General features: G+C 33.8%; 2 long non-coding RNA genes across 2 annotated transcripts; both read left to right on the plus strand.

The window, feature by feature from the left end:
* Window positions 1-7,521: 7,521 nt before the first annotated feature.
* LOC142633292 (uncharacterized) lies at window positions 7,522-9,897 on the plus strand. Its single transcript, XR_012843863.1, has 4 exons — window positions 7,522-7,775; window positions 7,939-8,040; window positions 8,330-8,407; window positions 9,423-9,897. It is a non-coding gene; the product is annotated as an uncharacterized LOC142633292 (long non-coding RNA).
* A 4,956-nt stretch (window positions 9,898-14,853) lies between these two features.
* Window positions 14,854-16,842, plus strand: LOC142637108 (uncharacterized). The gene is made up of 2 exons (XR_012844539.1): window positions 14,854-15,334; window positions 16,594-16,842. It is a non-coding gene; the product is annotated as an uncharacterized LOC142637108 (long non-coding RNA).
* Window positions 16,843-18,465: the final 1,623 nt, after the last annotated feature.

The raw sequence follows: 18,465 nt of genomic DNA on the forward strand, positions 1-18,465 counted from the left end.
TTGCGTGGTTCCCTCCCCTTTGTTCAATATACAAGAGTGGGTCCATCCTACTGAGGATGTGTCCCTTATGTCAAGAATCGCATGAAATCCTAAATTGGGGTAGTTTATTTCACGCGATCTCTCCATTCTCGCTCCTCCCATCGGGACAATCATTGTCAAAATCCATCAATAAACCCGTGAGACTACGGTGCAAAACAAGTGAGTGTGACACAAGCTGGTTCAAAACCAACATCTGCGATGAAAATGCGATAGTGCATGCATACATCAGCAACCCTTTTAAAGGTGACATCCAGAATTGTACATGTAAGTCCTAATCAGAGGCATTGTTTCTCACGCATATCGGCAGCCCTCTTAAAGGAGATTTCTCAGAGTTATGCAAGTAAGCTCTACCAAAAAGCATTGCTTCTCACATATGTCTACAGCCCTCTCAAAGGAAATTTTCCTAAAGTTATACATCAGCAACCCTCTCAAAGGCAGTTCCTAGAATCATACATGTAAGTTCTAATCAGAGGCATTGTTTTTCACGCCCATCGGTAGCCCTCTTAAAGGTGATTTCATAGATTTATACATATAAGTCCTACCTAGTGGCATTGTTTTTCACATATATCAGCAGCCCTCTCAAAGGCAATTTTCCTAAAGTCATACATCAGCATCCCTTTTAAAGGTGATTTCTCTATGGTGATATACCTGCCCCCTTAAAGGCGACTTCCTAGAGTCATGCCTGGAAACCCTACCAAAAGGCATTGCTTTTCACACACATCGACGGCCCTCTCGAAGGCGATTTATCTAGAATTATACATGTAAGTCCTAACTAGAGGCATTGTTTCATATATACGTCAACAACCCTCTCAAAGATGATTTCTCTGTGGTGATATATCTGCCCTTTTAAAGGCGATTTATCCACAGTCATACATATAAGTCCTAACCAAAGGCATTGCTTCTCACATTTGTCTATAGCCCTCTCAAAGGCAATTTTCGTAAAGTTATACATCAGCAGCCCTCTCAAAGGTAGTTTCCAAAATTGTACAGCCCTCTCGAAGGCAGTTTATCAAGAATTATACATGTAAGTCCTATCTAGAGGCATTGTTTCTCACACGCGTCATCAGCCTTCTCAAAAGCGATTTCTCTATAGTGATACAGTAGCCCTTTTAAAGACAATTTCCTAGAGTCATGCATGTAAGCCCTACCAAAAGGCATTGCTTTTCACACAAATTGACAGCCCTTTAAAAGTGGATTTCTAGAATTATACATGTAAGTCCTGATTAGAGGCATTTTTTTTCACGCACATTGACAGCCTTCTTAAAGGCGATTTCTCGGAGTTATGCACGTAAGCCCTACCAAAAGGCATTGCTTCTCAATATGTCTACAACCCTCTTAAAGGTAACTTTACTAAAGTTATACATCAGCAGCCCTCTTAAAGGCAGTTTCCAGAATTGTATAGCCCTCTATCTAGAATTATATATGTAAGTCCTATCCAGAGGTGTTGTTTCTCACACACGTCGGTAGCCCTCTCAAAGGTGATTTGCTAGAGTCAAGCAAGTAAGCCTTACTAAAAGGCATTGCTTTTCACACACATCAGCAGCCCTCTTAAAGGAAATTTCTAGAGCTATACCTGTTAGTCCTAATTAGAGGCATTGTTTTACACATACATTGGCAGCCCTTTCAAAGGTATTTTTGCAAAATTATACATGTAATGATGGGCCCCCGACTTGGAATATGAGGAGAAGGTGGAACAAGAATATGAGCCGTTCGTAACTCTCCTGTTAAAATCATGGTATAGTAGTAAAGCATGGCTAGCTCACTCTGAAGCTAGCTTCGCTCTTTCTATGCCATAGTAGCTCGGGTCTCCCTATCTCTCTGCCAGAGCTCTCTCTTCTGAGCTAACGCCCAAGTAGTCTCCTCCTACATGTGTACCTCCCCAGTGGCAGTGGTGGCCTTAAGCTTTGTCACCCTGGCCTACAGAGCCTCTGTACGTGCTTTCCTCTCTACTTCGGAGGCCACCTGAGCACGAACGATGCCTCCCAACACCCTAACCCCACTCACAAGAGCATCTCCAATAATAGGCCCCGCGGAGGACTCTGTGAACCATGCGGCATAATCTTGGCTGGTATCCATGTAGGTGCCAAAAGGACCCGTCGCGTAAGCTGAGTCGTCTAGGACAATGGACTCAAATGACAAGCCGAGAGGAGGCGGGTCTCTAGGTACTCCATAGACCAACATGACTTAATGGAAGGTCCTCTTTACCAAAAAAAAAAACTCCCAACTCGATAGGGCCCAAAACTAGTGTTGTATCCTCGACTGGCCCATAGCGATAGTAAGCTTTGGCCTTCCCAACAATGAGCCATCATAAGGACGAACTACCATCTCACCCAAAGTGACACAGTCCAAAGCCGCAAAGATAGTGATTAGCTGTACCACGACAACCCTGGTGATCGTACAAAGGGCCCACGCATATGCTTGAGGATACGTTGTCGATGACAAGACCATATATCGTGGTCGCAAGGTTGGGATATACTCATATGCCTGCCACGTCAAAATTTATCAGCATCCCTCCAGACTCTTGAAATCCCGCTGGGAAGCTCGCCTCAGGAAAGCAATGAAAAAGTCATAAGTGACAGACCCCCAATCATATCTCCCAATGTTGGAGTCTACTTGCATGGCCCACAGCAGCTGGCAGGTTAACATTAACTGGTCGTTGACAAAGAAGCAACTACAAAGAAAGCACAGGAAGAACCGCCAAAGATGAACATTGGTAGGTGCATCACCCTAGGGAATGCTACCCTGTAGCCAATCCATGCAGATTTGTGGCGACATAGTTGGCCCAAAATATCCTCTCGTGTTTGTAATCAATGGGAGAGGGATTCCTAAAAGCTCATAGGCCATCTCGAAGCTCATGACATTGGTCAAAATCGAGTATTTGCCAAATTTGATACCCAGGATGGCTGTCCAATTAAGAGGGATCGCATACTCCTCATAGCTAAGGTGAAAGGTGCTTGTCTCGGCATGAAACTAACGCACCAAAGCCTCCCCGATCTCGTGCCTTATGGTGTATAGGGGGATCTGGGGGATCCGCAGGAAATCCTTGAATCCTTGCTTTCTTAGAAAATCTGCATACCGCTGGTGGGTCTCAGGAGCAAACACCTACAAGAGAAAAGTGGACCAAGCACCCCGACCCTGGATCTTGTCGGGCCCTTGCATTCAAAATCATAAGCTATTTGTTAGCACATACATATAACCAGAATCTGAATGACACCAACATACATCTAGCAAACAACATGGCATCTTTAACCTTAAACACATACTTATCCATCTATCTAAAAAAAAGAGAGCCAAACATATAAAAGAAAACCCTAGCATTCATCTAAACAAAATAGTAACTTAAACATGGCAGCAAGTGTATCAACAAGCAAAACATGTCAAAAACAAAACATTAACATATTAAAAACCTTAATCATACATCTAAAACCCTAACACAAATGCATGAACGTTGCTAATGCATGACTTACCTTTACTTACCTATCATCAACATAACACCTATGGCATCAATACATGAATGTGTGAATGAATGGCATAGCATTAAAACTAAGAAAACCCTAACCTAAACCCTAATTTAAGCATGTGATAAAAAACATGTTAAAAGGTAAACAGACAGTCATGGGGCTTGAAACATATGGAAAAAAGGCTTATTCAAACAAACATGTGAAGGCTGAACAAAACAAGCAAAAATTAGGGTTTTTTGGGTAACGGCATCACGGACGCTAGAACAAATCTGCGTACACATGAGTTTAGCTTACGTGTGTAGGCTAGATTATGCGTACGAAGATCCTTATCTAGAAACCCTAATCAACATAGAAACAGAGCAGAAACCAAAAAACGTAAAATCTAGCAACCTAGCATGCTTAAAGACATAAAGCAAACCTAAAATAACCTAAAAAAAAAAATATAAATGTAAACTAAACAAGAGAAGCAAATTAAAACAAAGATTAAAGCAGAAAAGAAAAAGAAAAGCTTTACAGCATATCTTAAAGCAAAAGTTCCTAAGCTTGATTTTTTACAGTTTCCCTTAGTTAACTCTATCACAATTTAATAAAACGGTGATTTTTAATCTTGAACTCAAACGATTGGAGCCAGAGAAGGTCCTAATCAAATAAAAAGAGACTTGAGGGTGTTTTGTAAAAAACTCCCTTTTGATTTACTATTTTCTAGTGAATCTTAGGGTTTTCTTGTGGGATTTCTATGTGTTTTGAATATGTACCATGTGAGGCTTTTTATAGTAGAAAAAATGGGTTTTGGAACAGCTCTTAGATGATGTGAGATTCATTCCAAACCTCAACCATTATTGTAGAAAACTTGTTTTTCTTATACTTCTGAAACTCTAGCTGTGTGTGTGCAAGAATGTGTCTAGGAATGCATGTTGTAGCTTGCGTATGCAACTTGCGAATCATGTATGCAAGCCGAGGGCTACTTTGGTCATTTTATTTCCAAAAATAGATTTTGGCTCATTTAAAAGCTTATATTTTCCATTTTAACACTCCTCAAGTCAATTTAATATCTGATTAGACTTTAAACTGGCCTTAGGTCTTAGAGTTCAAGCATCATTGAGGAATGGGAGCCCGAGTCATAAGGGGTAAAAAATGCAGTGTCTACAACATGATGGATGGAAAAATTGATGCCATGGATTGGCTATATAATTTGCCTAAAATGATGATGCATCTATCACATACTATCCTTCCTACCCTAAAAATATGCAGCTATAACTAGTTTCTTGTCTAAGAAATGGAATTGTGTATAGTTCATTCCCTATCTTGGATTTTGATCAAACCCGTTACCTTGATTTTGATCGTTTTCTTTTCCGAAATACACAGAGAATTGAAGAATTCATCAAAATTATGGACAATTCTTTAAGTAGATTTCATAAGCATAAGTTGTAAATACATAAATTTAGACTTCACATAACCCTTGTTGACTTAAAGTGGGCTTCAGTAGTTGATAAATGGATACAGTTGGCCTTGCAACATAATGCCAAAGAGATTGAACTTAAGATTAAAACAAAAGGGATACATGGTATACTTTTCTTGGGACAATACTTGTTACAAATTCAACTAGTGGTTACAAATTTGAGCAACCATTCTATAGGAGTGTCATGAAGTTACATCAATATATCAATATCATATCATATACTGAAAACTCGGATTTGTGTTAAAAACACAAGAGCTGTTTAGACCCTAAATTCAAAAATTGCGGTTCGGTTGATTTTACTCTAACTTAAACTAAGTGCGGAATAGAGTGAATGCGAGCGAACAAACAATACAACTACTCTAAGGCATATTCAAAAAAATACAGCAGTAAAATGAAAGCTAAAAGGGTAGGAAAGAGAGATGCATATACAAGATAACATGCCGATGAGTTATCGAAGAGGAAACCTAAGAACTCAGCGAAAAACCTCTCCGTTGCCCTCCAAGCGGTAAATTGATCAACTAGAGAATAAAGTTGGAGTACAAGTATAACAAAAAACCCTCCAAGCCTAGTCTACCCAATGTACTTGAGCCCTCCAAGCCTCGCTGGTTTCTTTTGGCAATTCTCCAAAGCTTCCCAAGCTCCAAAACACTCTCTACACTCTGAAAATGTGTGAGTTGTGTTTGGGTACAAATCTCCTCTCAAGGTATGACAATGGAAAAGGGAAGGAGAAGAGGCTACAATGATTTCTCACTAAGGATGGGTAGCTTTCTCACTAAAAGATGTTGTAGAAAACCAATCTAGGGTTTTTCTCTCTGAATGGTCTCTTTACACATTTGTGGGTAATGAGGGTATATATAGTATGGGTGAAGGGTAAGAAAGTCATACTTAAAAATTCTCTAGGCAGAGAGTTTCGCGAGTATCTCGTGGGAAGGCCTTACCTGCGAGACACTCATGAAATCCTCCAGGTTGGCACGACTCTTCAGCTTCTAGTATGTGCTTCTCACGTGCTCTTTTTGTGGGATACTCTTCTCGCGAGCCAATCGCAAAAATGCACTAATTCTTCATTTCAAGCTTGATTTTTCACCAACTTAATACTAAACCCATTATACTAAAATCCCATAAAATACAAGGAACAAAATTAAAGCAATTACAACACTTTTTGTTATGGAATAAAGCCAACATAAAACATAGTTATAAATCACAACTTTACAATCTCCTCCTTTGGCTATTCTGTGACAAAACACCCTATAACAGACTCTAGACTTAAACGTGAATTTGGGAACAATGGCAAAACTCACTCACACCTAAATCTAGAAGCTGTGAAGCACTTAGATCATATATACCTGTAACCTGAAACACTTGCACAAAATACATTAGACCCTCAAGGTAAAGCAAATAACAAAAAGACAAGTATAACATAACAAGTAAAATGCGATCAAGTAAACATGATATGAAACATATGAGCAACTTGATCATACACCAAATAGTCATATGGAAATGACTACAATGATCAGATAGCAAAGCAAATGATCACCCGAACATGCAACCAAAAAAGCACAATAACATAAGGATGTATGCATGTCCAACACACAACCAATGCAATACGCCAAAGTATTTGCATTAAGGATACAAGATCCAACAAGGGCATAAGAGCACACAACTAATGCAAAACACAAAAAGGTATTTGTATTAAGGATACAAGATCCAACAAAGGCACAAGTGTGTTCCAATACATAAATACGTTGAAATGAGAGTAGCAAAGCATAAATACTAAAAGTAACTCAAAGCACCATAAAATAACGAGAAAACAAGCATAAAGTAAAACAAGGTTTTCTTATAAAAGATGTCTTCTCCCCCTTAGCATATGCATCTCTCATATGGCTTTCTCCCCCTACGAATATGCACAAGGTAGAATTGCTCCCTCTAAGAATGTGCACATGAGTCATATAGAAATGACAAAACACACCGGTATACTCTCTGGTATATATACTATATATAATAGCAGAAACCGAGAGAAAGTTGATTCCTATAGTTAAAGCCGTGCTGACACATAGGATAACTGCCAGTCTTAAAAACTGCCATGTATAAATTACAAAAAGCGAAGTGTTATACTATTTCGGCAGCACCAAAACACTGTTTACTGCAAAACAAAACCCAATTCTTTGCTAAAAACTAAAATTAAAAGTTTAAAACCCGTAACTCCTCTCTCTTCTTAGAAACCCAAAAATCAAAACCATCTCCTTCCCCCAAAATCAAAATCCAAAACTTAGATGAGAAAGAAGTAGGCAATCAAAGATGTCATTGTCATGCAATCTCCAATTCTCTCACACAATGGCCACCGATTCATCAGACCAAAATGCTACTATTTTAAGACACGTACAAGTGAAAAAGCGATAAATTAAATTGTTTAGTAAAATCTGTCACCTTCGCAATTAAAAAGTGAAAAATTATATTGTTTCACAGGTTAAAACACCATTTGAGAGGCACAATTAAAAAACATAAATTATAAACACTGTTTGGAGCCTCTTAGTATAAAAGGGAAACTAACCGTAAATTACAATCAAAGATTTTCTACATTGTAAAGGAGAAAGAGAGATCAAGAGAAAACAGATTCAGGGAAAGGCTTTGAGATTCAGAGGTAGAGAGGGAGAGAGGATTCGTCAGCCACACCAAGAAAGAAATATCTAAACTGGCCATCTCCATCAATTTTCTCGCCACCGATCGTCTGAACTAACACCGGTAGAGAGAGACAGATACAGAGAAATAGAGAGACAAAGATAGAGAGAAGGGCACCACCTAGATCTTCTACCATCACCGTAAGTCTCCACTCACTACTCGACTATTGGAATTGGAATTGCTACCGGTAAAGTTCTGTTTTAAATTTAATAATTTAGGGTTTTTGGTTTTTATTTGGAGAATCAAATGGGTTTTAAGTATGATTTCGATTGGTATTTTGGGTCAAATTTGGTTTTGATTAAGGGATACGGAGATAGAAGAACCAAGCAGAGTTCGTGCCGCCACCCAGATTGTCGGAATCGGCACCAGTACAATTTTTCCCATTTTTTAGATTTGGCCATTTGGGTATGAAATGTTACTTTTGATTGAGTTTTTTTGTTGTTGATATGTTTATATTTGATTCATTTTTATTTCGGGTTTTTGGGTTCTCTATCAAAATGTTTGTTTTCTCAATTAATGATATTTGCTTTTGTTCTGTTTTTTAGATTACAGAAATCACTAAAAATATTGATTTCAGTTTGGGTGATTATGTTTCTAATCTTTATGAAACCATTGAGATTAAATCAGTATAGGATTGAAATCAATGGGTATTTTTGTTTCTAATATTTATTTTCCTTTTTCAATCTTATTTTAGGTCTTTTTGCCGAAACATCATACACCCAAATAGAGTCCGTAAGGCACAGAGAGAGAGGCCGCCGTATACTTGTAACCGGTAAAGTTATTGTTTTTGGTTTTTTCCTTTTTGTTTTCAAATCTGGGGTTTGAGTATGATTTAGGTTTGAATTTCTTGGTTGGATTGGTTTAGAATTAGCTATTTCAATTAGATTTGGTTTTGAGTTAGGCTTCCATTACAATGCCACTAATAGGTAATTTGGCCAGTTGTTAATTTTTAAAATTTAAAATTATTGTTTTTTTAGTTCTAGCTTGAATTAGATTGGTTTGGTTTTGAGTAATCATTTATGAGATTGATTACAATTAGTATTTTTTTCTCTTTTGAAAATTGAGACTTCTAAGTTTTTGAAATTGACAGCACTGATCAACTTTGCAATGCCTAAGATAGTAATCAATATACACATTTTAGTAATATGCTCACAAATTGTTTGATAAAATTCTGCTGTTGTTTTTTATTCTAAAATTTATTTTTATTGTTTATAATTTAAGTTTTATGATGTGTATAATTCTCCTAATGGTACCTAAATGACCTGATTACCTAAGGATTTCACTATCTACATTGGCCATGGTCAATATTTCAAATCATTGGCTTCTTTCTCCTACGGGTTTGTATCAGTTTATTTTATAGTTTATTTTTGTTTGTATGGAATCAATAATTTACTTCTTATTATATAATAATTGTGTTAATTTTATAATCATTGTGAAACTAAGGGTGGGAGAGAAGGACTTACTTTTAATGTGATATAGGTCAAAGCTTAATGAAAGGTTGGGCAATGATGGAGTTATCTTTAGAAAGAGCATGTATTTCAACAACATATCTCTACGTTTAGCCATTTGATTCCATGAAAATTTAGGTTAATTAAGTTGACAAAAGGAAAATAGCTGAAAATACATGATAAATTTAAGCTACAAAGAAAACAAGAAATAGAAAAAATATACCTCTGTTTGGAAGAATCTCAACTTTTTACTTAAAATAGAGTGGCAATATTTTGAATATGATGATTGTTTTTGTAATATCTCCTGTTTAAGGTTCTAATTTTCTTTTTCTCATACAGGTGGTGTGTATGTGGGAAAATGGGACTTTGACTCTGATATAGAATGCTTCAGGTTCCTTCTATTTCTGGTGTTATTAATGACAAGGCACTGTTGACAGGCTTGATTGTTCTGTTTCTATACATAATAATAGCTATTTGTTTAGGAGGCATTCTATACTGGTTGGTATTGGAGTTTGGATAAGGTATGCAATTGACGTGTAATTTTCTTAAATGGCGCCCCGTTTTTTGTTAGAGGTTCTGAGGGTCCCGTGGTCTAGATTTTTTATGATTATGTGGAAATACGATATTTTTTTCCCTGCAAGATTCCAGAAATTATCATGTAGCTTTCTATTTCTGTTGTTGCACTTGATGTGATTAATTAGTGCTTACCTTTGGAATCCTGATGAGTGCTGTTGCATTGTTATCCTTCATCTCTATATTTTGTGTGTGTGTGTGTGTATATATATATATCAATTTATAGTAAATTCATTATTTAGTTTTTTTTTTGTTGTTGTAATTTCAACACTCTTTTTGCTATAACATACAGCTATTTAGTCAGTTAAATCATTTGGTTTCGTTACATGTTCTGTGTTGATTTCTCAGTTTATGTAGTTACTTCTTTTCGTTTATAACATGACTTAATAATGCAGTCACAAGAGCAAGCCTATTCAGGTCCTTATTCATGTGATCAATGCTACTTTGTTGTTGCTTTCCTACTTCTTAATGTTGCATATTGAAAACAAATTTGGGAATGTGAGTGAACTTCCATTATAAAAAAAAGAAGGAAGAAAAATTAAACAAAAGGGAGATCCAGAAGAAGTGGATGAACATTATAAATGTTGGCTAATTTTGTTTTAATTAGAATTTTTTTTTTTTTTTTTGGTTGGGGAGCTGTATCAGTGATTGGGTTCTAGATGGGTTATTAAAATGAGTACTAGGTGTTCAATGAAATCCTGCAAATAATTTGGGATAGAAAAGGTTATGTTTGGGTTATCCTAAAAGAAAATTAGAGGAACTTGATTGAGTTTATTAAGCATTATTGTTGAGGAAACTACAGGAAGAAGCTGATAAGATTAAGTCAGTGCCCATAGTTTTCAATTACTTTTTTTTAATTGAAAAAATTAAGCTCTTCATTCGAGCATTGATATTTGCGTAATAATAATAATAAAACTGAAAGCATTTTGTAGTGAAAAGAATTGATTGAAGATAGGTTTTACAACAATATTAAAATCAAAGAACTTGAAATAATAATGAAAAGAATTAATAGAACTAATAACTCTGTTAGGAAATGCAATGGTTTACTTTTTATTATTCAAATGGTTGATAATTTTAAATATGCTTTTTGAAAGGTGAATAACATTGTGTACACACACATACTGGTAAAAAAGTGGAAAGAAGCACCAAGTTCCTATTTTGATGTTGTTGTTACTTATATATAACATCCATAGCCTATTGAATAATTTATGTTGTTAGAGAAACCAATTGAAGTGGATAAGAATGTATGATTTTCCTATCAATCTTGATGGGGCACATTATAGAGTATCTCTATTGTTGTTGTTGTTTCTCAATTGTGGTGTTCATGGCATTTAATCTAATCCAAAAGCAATATACATTATGTTCATGGCTTTTTAAGTTTTTCCCCCTCAAACCATTAAGGTGCTTGAAGAATTACTTTGGCTTTGGAATTTTTATTTCTATTATGAAAGCAAAGTTACACTCAAAATTATATATGATGATCATTGTATATTTTTTTTTTTTTGGCAAACCCATCATTAATGTAGCTTCTAGCTTCTCAGGAATTTTGTATTTCAAGAAAACTTAATTTTCCCTTTGTATCTATTATTTAATTTGTAACTCTTGAAGCATATAGGAATTCTAAGTGTTTTTGTGCTTTCAACCGACAAATAGCTTGAGAAACTTTTTGAAAACAGACAAATTCAGGACTGGGTGAGTGTAGGTGCTATTGGTGACCTTCAAAGTCTATTAAGCAGTGCTCTACTAGGATTGATCCCAGAATTCTTTGTGAAGTCAGGTACTATGCAAATATGACACCAAACTGCTATGTGAATATCTTTTGGTCCTCTGCTAGTAGGAAGGGGCTCTGTTTTGGTCCTGTCTGCATCAAACCTTCTATTGTGTTTGTTTCCTGTCTCCTTTGTATCTAACTTATGTTTTGTTTTGTGCCTTATCAGAGTTGCTAGTTTACACTACATAGTAAGGGATGTGGTGGACATGCAGCCAGTTTGACCAATGTGTTGGAAGATTGTTTTTTAAAACTATAGTTTTAGGCTCAGTAATTAAACAATCTTGGCTTAAAAAATCATTCAAACAACATCACACATTTTGCTTGAAATTTCAGCTTTACGATCAACCACTATGGTGAGCATGGTAATTTAATATATAGTAAGACCATCAATATAATTTTTTTTCCCTTCTAAATTTTTCTTGATAATGTTAGCACAGAAATTTTAACCTTTGGGTTGAGTAATTAAAAAAAATAGAACTAAAATAGTTTTGAAGATTATCAAATATGGACTTTGATTCTAAAAATAAATGCTAAAATTTATTTCTTTCTTTTACAATGATATGATAGCAAAAAATAAAATAAAATAAAATAAAAAAAAGAAAAAAGAAAAAGAAAATGCAATTGTGTTCCCTAAGAATAGCAGATTTGGTATTTGAAATTGTCAAGTAAGTTTCAGATTTGGTGTGTTTCAAGTTTATATGTGGTGTTAAGTTATTTACTTAGATTAGTTTGTTTTTGTGAGTCTCCTTATTTTTGTAGGTTCTTACTCTAAGCAAATTGCTTTAAATATATTTACTTTTGCAAATTATTAGAGAGATTAGTATGCAGCTAAAAATTAAGCCAAAACCACATAGCTCCACACCCCAAAGTATTCTCACCCAACACATAGTTCAAGCATAATTTTTGTATTTACATTTAAATTTATTTACCACTTCACTAGGATGAACTTTTCACTTTACATTATATTTACATTTGAATTTTAAAGGTACTTCTATAGTCTATGCAAGGTAAGGAAAAGGCTAAGTACTTTTTCTTAGTATCATGCATCTTGGAAATGTTTATTTTGTTAGTGAAAAAATGGTCTTAGATGAGTAGTTGGGTACTTTCAAGGTAAAGTTTTATATGACATATAAAGTCTTATGTCATTATGGAATCATTACTCTTTCACTGCTGCATAAACTAAAGGTTTTGTCATCCACTATCATGCATGATAGGCCAAACATGTATTGACCTCTTGTGATGAATTAACCAATTTATTAGACAAGTGAATTAATTACGTTCAATTACATGCAATAAGCGTGGTAGCATAAACAAATTACCAAATAACTAAATATGCAGTGGAAATTAAATGACACAGTGATTTGTTTACGAATGAGGAAAATTTACATGACAAAAACTTCACCAGGTGATTTTAAAGTCACAATTTCTGAAAATTCACTATTATCAAAACAAGCGGTTACAAGTAAAAGATTCTCAGTATTTTATACTAACTTACAGTTGAACCTTTACTCCAATACTCAATTAGACTTGTTTTGTAGTAACAATCTCTTCTTTTCAATGCACGGCTCCTAGTACATGACTAATCGATAGATGCACGGATCTCAGTACGCGACTTGATCACCAACTTAAGAATGATGTTGATTGTAAAGTTCTTTAGTTCATAAAACAATGAAGATCATGAAGTTGCTTGGTCACAAAACCGTATGGTGTACAAACACAACAGCTTCTTTGAGATGAACTAGGGCAAATATTATTTCCGGTCACAATTTGTATGAATAAGACTTTGCTCAATACTTGCGCCACCCTAGAAGGCCCTTAAAATAATCCTTATATATGTTTAGGGTTGTAAGAAAAGAAAGTCTAAATACATACTCACGGATTGGATAAAAAACAGTTTTAAAAAATTAAATTTCATAAATCTCGACAGATACCCTAGCTGTTGAATTGCTGTTGAGTTTCGGGCTGAAAGCTCTTATAAATCTCGATTGATACTAGCTGTCGAGATTTAATGAACAACACTTCTTCACTTAATTCTTGGACAGATTTGCATGGTTTCAATACTTAAACTTGAAACCTTGTTTCTTGAAGTATTAAACAGATTCTCGTTCTACTCAAATACAAGAAAAATGCGTTTCGTCAAAGGATTAGCTAATTACATAAAATGTTGACATATGTTCCTAACATCAATTACATATTTGCACTAACAATGCACATTAAATTAAGCAAGTTTTATTTAGATTGGGAGATGATGAGATATTCTTGAGGTTGGTTTCTATTTTTATAATTAAAATTGTCTTATCAAAGTTGGTGCTAAATTTGATGTCTAAATCTCTTTGATTTTTTTTTTTTTACAGTTTAAACTTAGGTTTATGGGTTCAATTTCTTTAGCTAAAGAAGTATTAAGACAAAGAATGTGAAATGGACAACAATCTTGCTTCTCCACCAATTTGCTTCCAAGGAAGGATAATCACACCGTTCTCTTCAGCTGGGTTTTCTTTTTCAATTGCTAGAAATATTTCTCTCCATCATAGCTGATGCTATAGTTTTAGTTTTTTAGAATAGGCTTAAAAGAAAATCTATTTGTAAGACAACACATTTTTATGGATAGCATACTGAGTGTTATATACATTTTAAATTTGAAATTCTTAACAAGTGTTATTTTTCAAAATTTATAAATTCAATTGCATTAGCTACATACTTATTTAATTAAATTTATTTAAGTAAGACTTTTGAAACAAAATTTTTTTCCAAATATTTACCTAAAATTATTTGAATATATTTGCTTTCTCAGATTCTAATTATTTTTATGTACAAAAATTTATCTATGGACTCTTACAAAATTTTCATTATTTTTATATTTATTTTGTTGAAAATAGATATACTGTTTTTTTTTTGGAGAACGCAAAAATACACGTACTTATGTAATTACCGTGCATTTGCACAGGTTTAAAACCTAGTTTAATCTAATCTAATATTAACGTGTATTTGCACGGGTTTAAAAGCTAGTCTAATCTAATTTAATCAAATATAATCTAATCTAATACTATATATAAAAGCAGTAGCCTTTAATGATGTGATGTCATGTTAGAAAAAAGGACTAAAAATACTGCCACGTATATAATTTATTCTTTAAAATACTGCACGGTGCGTTTGGAAAAAATGAAAAATTATTTAAGATTTGTTGTAAAAATGTTGTGGACATATTATTTCTCTTGTAGTAAAACATTGTTAACTACTTAAAAAAAAAAAAACAACAGAAAGAAAGATTGGTACACGGAGAAAGGAGAAATGAAAAATTATTTAAGATTTGTTGTAAAAATGTTGTGGACATATCATTTCTCTTGTAGTAAAACATTGTTTTGGAGGTATAAAAATAAACTAACTGCTTAAAAAAAAAAAAAAAAAAAACTACAGAAAGAAAGATTGGTACACGGAGAAAGGAGAGAGAGATGAGGCGCGCCGAAGACCCTAGCACACAGAGAGAGCGAGAGTGAGAGATCCCAACAATGGCGACGCATTTCAAAGAGAAAGGAGAAAAACCCGTGACTCCTCTCTCTTCTCAGAAACCCAAAATTCAAAACCATATCCTTCCCCCAAAATCAAAATCCAAAACTTAGATGAGAAAGAAGTAAGCGATCAGAGGTGCCATTCTCATGCAATCTTTGATTCTCTCACACAATGGCCACCGATTCATCAGACCGACTCAACTTCAACCCTTCTACTACTATAGAAGAAAACCCTAAACAAACCCTAGATGACGACACTACTACTACTGCTGTCACGCCCACCAGATCGCCTCGAAGAAGAAGAAGAAGAAGAGGAAGAACCAACTGATGAGGCTTCAGATCAGCCTTCTATAACCACCGTCGATTCCGACGCAAAGTATGGCGAGGATTCGAAAAGAGAGGTCTTTTTCTATTTGTGTTTTCTTTTTAATTATTGAATTGGTGTTTAATTTCTGTAAATCTACAGTTTTTTTTTTGTTTCTTTTAATGTTCATAAATAATTTTTTAAAATACTAATTTTATGATATTTACCTGTTTAGGATTATTGAATAATTTTCGTTGTTCATGTTTGTTAACTATCCTGACATATTGAAACAGTGGTTGCTGTAAATTTTCTGGGTTTTTCTTCTTCTTAAAAGACCATAATTTGCCAATTGGGTTATATATGAATTTTTGGGTTTTAGGATCAATTAGTTCAAGTTGGTTTCTTTTTATATCTGTGTACGGTTCTTATATATGTTTGTGTGTATATATATATATGTATATATATATATATATATATATATATATATATTATATTTTTGGATTTTGATTCTATAAGAGCCTATATGGGTTATATACTTATATATGATTTTTTGGATTTTAGGATACTTAATTAAATTGGTTTGTTCCTTTTTTTTTCCCTGTGTATTTGAAGTTTTGAACTCAATTTGATTTTGTGAGTTTTTCCTCACATATACATTATGATTGTTGATTTATGATTGTGGTCTCTATAGCATTTATTCTTTTTTGGTGTTCGTGGGTTTGAAGAACAAAGTGGATTTTAATCAGAAAGTGCTGAAGCCCAACTGAAGATTTTTGGCAAAAACAAGTTTGAAGAGAAGCCAGTAAACACCACAGTTTTGAAATTTTCTGATTTGCATTTTTTTAATAGAATAATTTGCATAAGTTCATGATTTGTTTTTGAAGCAATTCGAAGATTTAATTGCACTAACTAGCATGGCTCTTCATTAAAATTTATCTTTATACTGTTGAAAGCAACAATGTGTGCTAATTAAAAGGTAGATTTGGGTGTTTTGTCATTTGATGAGTTTCCTTGAATGTGTTTGATTATAGTTGTCAATCGGACTCGCATTAGAGTTGTGACTGAGATTTATACTACTATGATTCAAAAGAACAAAAAAAAACAAGCCCTCTCTCAAAACTCTTTTTAAAAAACAGAGAATGTCGAGAAGAAACCTGCACTTGACCATAAATTAGGATTTGATTTATGATTATTTCAATGAATGAATTATGTAGACTGCTTAAACTATCTTTTGGAATTGTCTTCCAAGTTTCAGGCTTCTTTATTCTATGTAGTTGAGAGCTAATTAGTAGCTGGAAAGTGGATGGATTTACTGCATTTTGTACATTGATAGCAATTTTCCATTTTGACTTGCAGGAACATTCTCACAAATTTGCAGACTACTACCTCCCTTTACTCAGATATCTACTGAGTACCTACTTACAATGAGCATAAAGCATGATATTAAATCTATATCAATGAAAAGGGTGTCCTCACACACTATATATAGAAGAAACTAAGGAAACATTAAATTATTATAGTTATATTTTTCCAATTTCTTTCATTCCTTTTGTAACAGAGAGACAGAGCTAAGTTAAACATGCAAAGGGTTAAATTTTATTTGAATTTTCATGTTTTATTAATAATTTTGTTGTGTCTATTGCTATGAAACAAATTGGAAAGCTTGGAAAGGGTACTTTTTACATCTCTGATTCCTATGTTTTTATTTATTTTTATTTTTCGACTGAGTCAGTATAGGGTATTTAATTGTATTGTGACTGTCTAGATCAGTTATATATTTGCTTGTATGCATCAAAATTTTCCTTATAATGTCTATTGAATTTTGCATAATATTTTGTATCATGACTATAATGTAGTGATGTTAAATATGGTTCACCATTTTTTCATATTTTCAAGGTAAATTGTTAAAGCAGTAAAGCACAATCTTGATACAGAAGTTTGATTATCTTATACAAGTTATTTCGGTATTGCATGTAATATTACATAGGCTATTGTTTCTTCTCATCATTTTTTGAGTAGTTGAGTGCATGAACAATTGCTTAGTGGAGCACTATGGTGTTTTACCCATAGGGACAGACCAGATTATAATTGTTAGATAATAATGAAAAGGGTAATGATAAGTGCAAGTGATTTCTCATCATAGTGTTCATCAAAATTTGGTTCTTATTATGTTCAGATATATAGATCTAGCAATCCAACTTTTTCTTTCCATTGCTTCTCTTCTCTTCCCTTTTTTTAAAAGAAACATAATGATATCAAAATCTTATAACTTTATTGCTTCTAACGAAACCATTTTTACAATTATGTACAATCGTATATACTCTCATCATTCCACGTATTTCTATAATTATGCATAGGTTATCATTTTCGCAACTCTTATCTTTTGAAAAAATTCATATCCACAAAAAAAAGAGGAGGAAAATTATAAGTGAAACTCATGATCAGATATAAAAATTTCCGTTAACAAGCTTTTACAATAGATTGATTATAGATTTTTTTTTTTTGCTTTGGAATGCTCTTCAACATATATACTAGGTCATGTGTGACTTTAAATGAAGCTAAGCATTGTTGGCAATAGAAATTTAATAGCAGAACAAATGAAAACCCAAAGCAAAAGCTATTTATCTGTCTTAATTTGGGAGTGAGAACTTGCTTTTGCTGCATTACTCGATCAAGGTTTAGCGTTTGGCTACCTTTTTCCCTAATTTCCTTTTTCTTCTTTTTTTTTTTTTTTTTTTTTTTTTTTTTTTTTTTTTTTTCAATTTCTTGAGGTCTGTTTTGTTCTTTTTTCTTGAATTGACTATGTTTTGTCGATGGCTACATGCTAAATACTTGGCTACCCATTATCAGAACATAAGTTGGCCTAAAAGTTTTGAGGAATATGTTTTTATGTTGTCACTGCTTTCACTGCCATCTTTCTGACTTTTGTTTGTGCTGATGTTGGTAGCATGTACAGTTGTGCACTTTTTCCTTTTATCAAAGAAAATCTTATTATTTCAGTGTTGTCCCGTAAAATTGTTGGAAATTTGGAATTGTTTCAAGTTTTTTTTTTTTTTTTTTTTTTTTTTTTTTTTTTTTTTTTTTTTTATCTTTTTTGCAGCAGCCTAATAGAAGGTTGGAATTCTCCATAAATTTTTTTCACTACAATTCAGACTAGCTCAGTGAGGACATTGTGTTGGTTTTTGATAAATTTTAGTTTGTAATATTGAGGGTTCTATAATTGCTAAT

This window comes from Castanea sativa, chromosome 5, assembly GCF_040712315.1.
Source record: "Castanea sativa cultivar Marrone di Chiusa Pesio chromosome 5, ASM4071231v1".
NCBI classification, from domain to species: domain Eukaryota; kingdom Viridiplantae; phylum Streptophyta; class Magnoliopsida; order Fagales; family Fagaceae; genus Castanea; species Castanea sativa.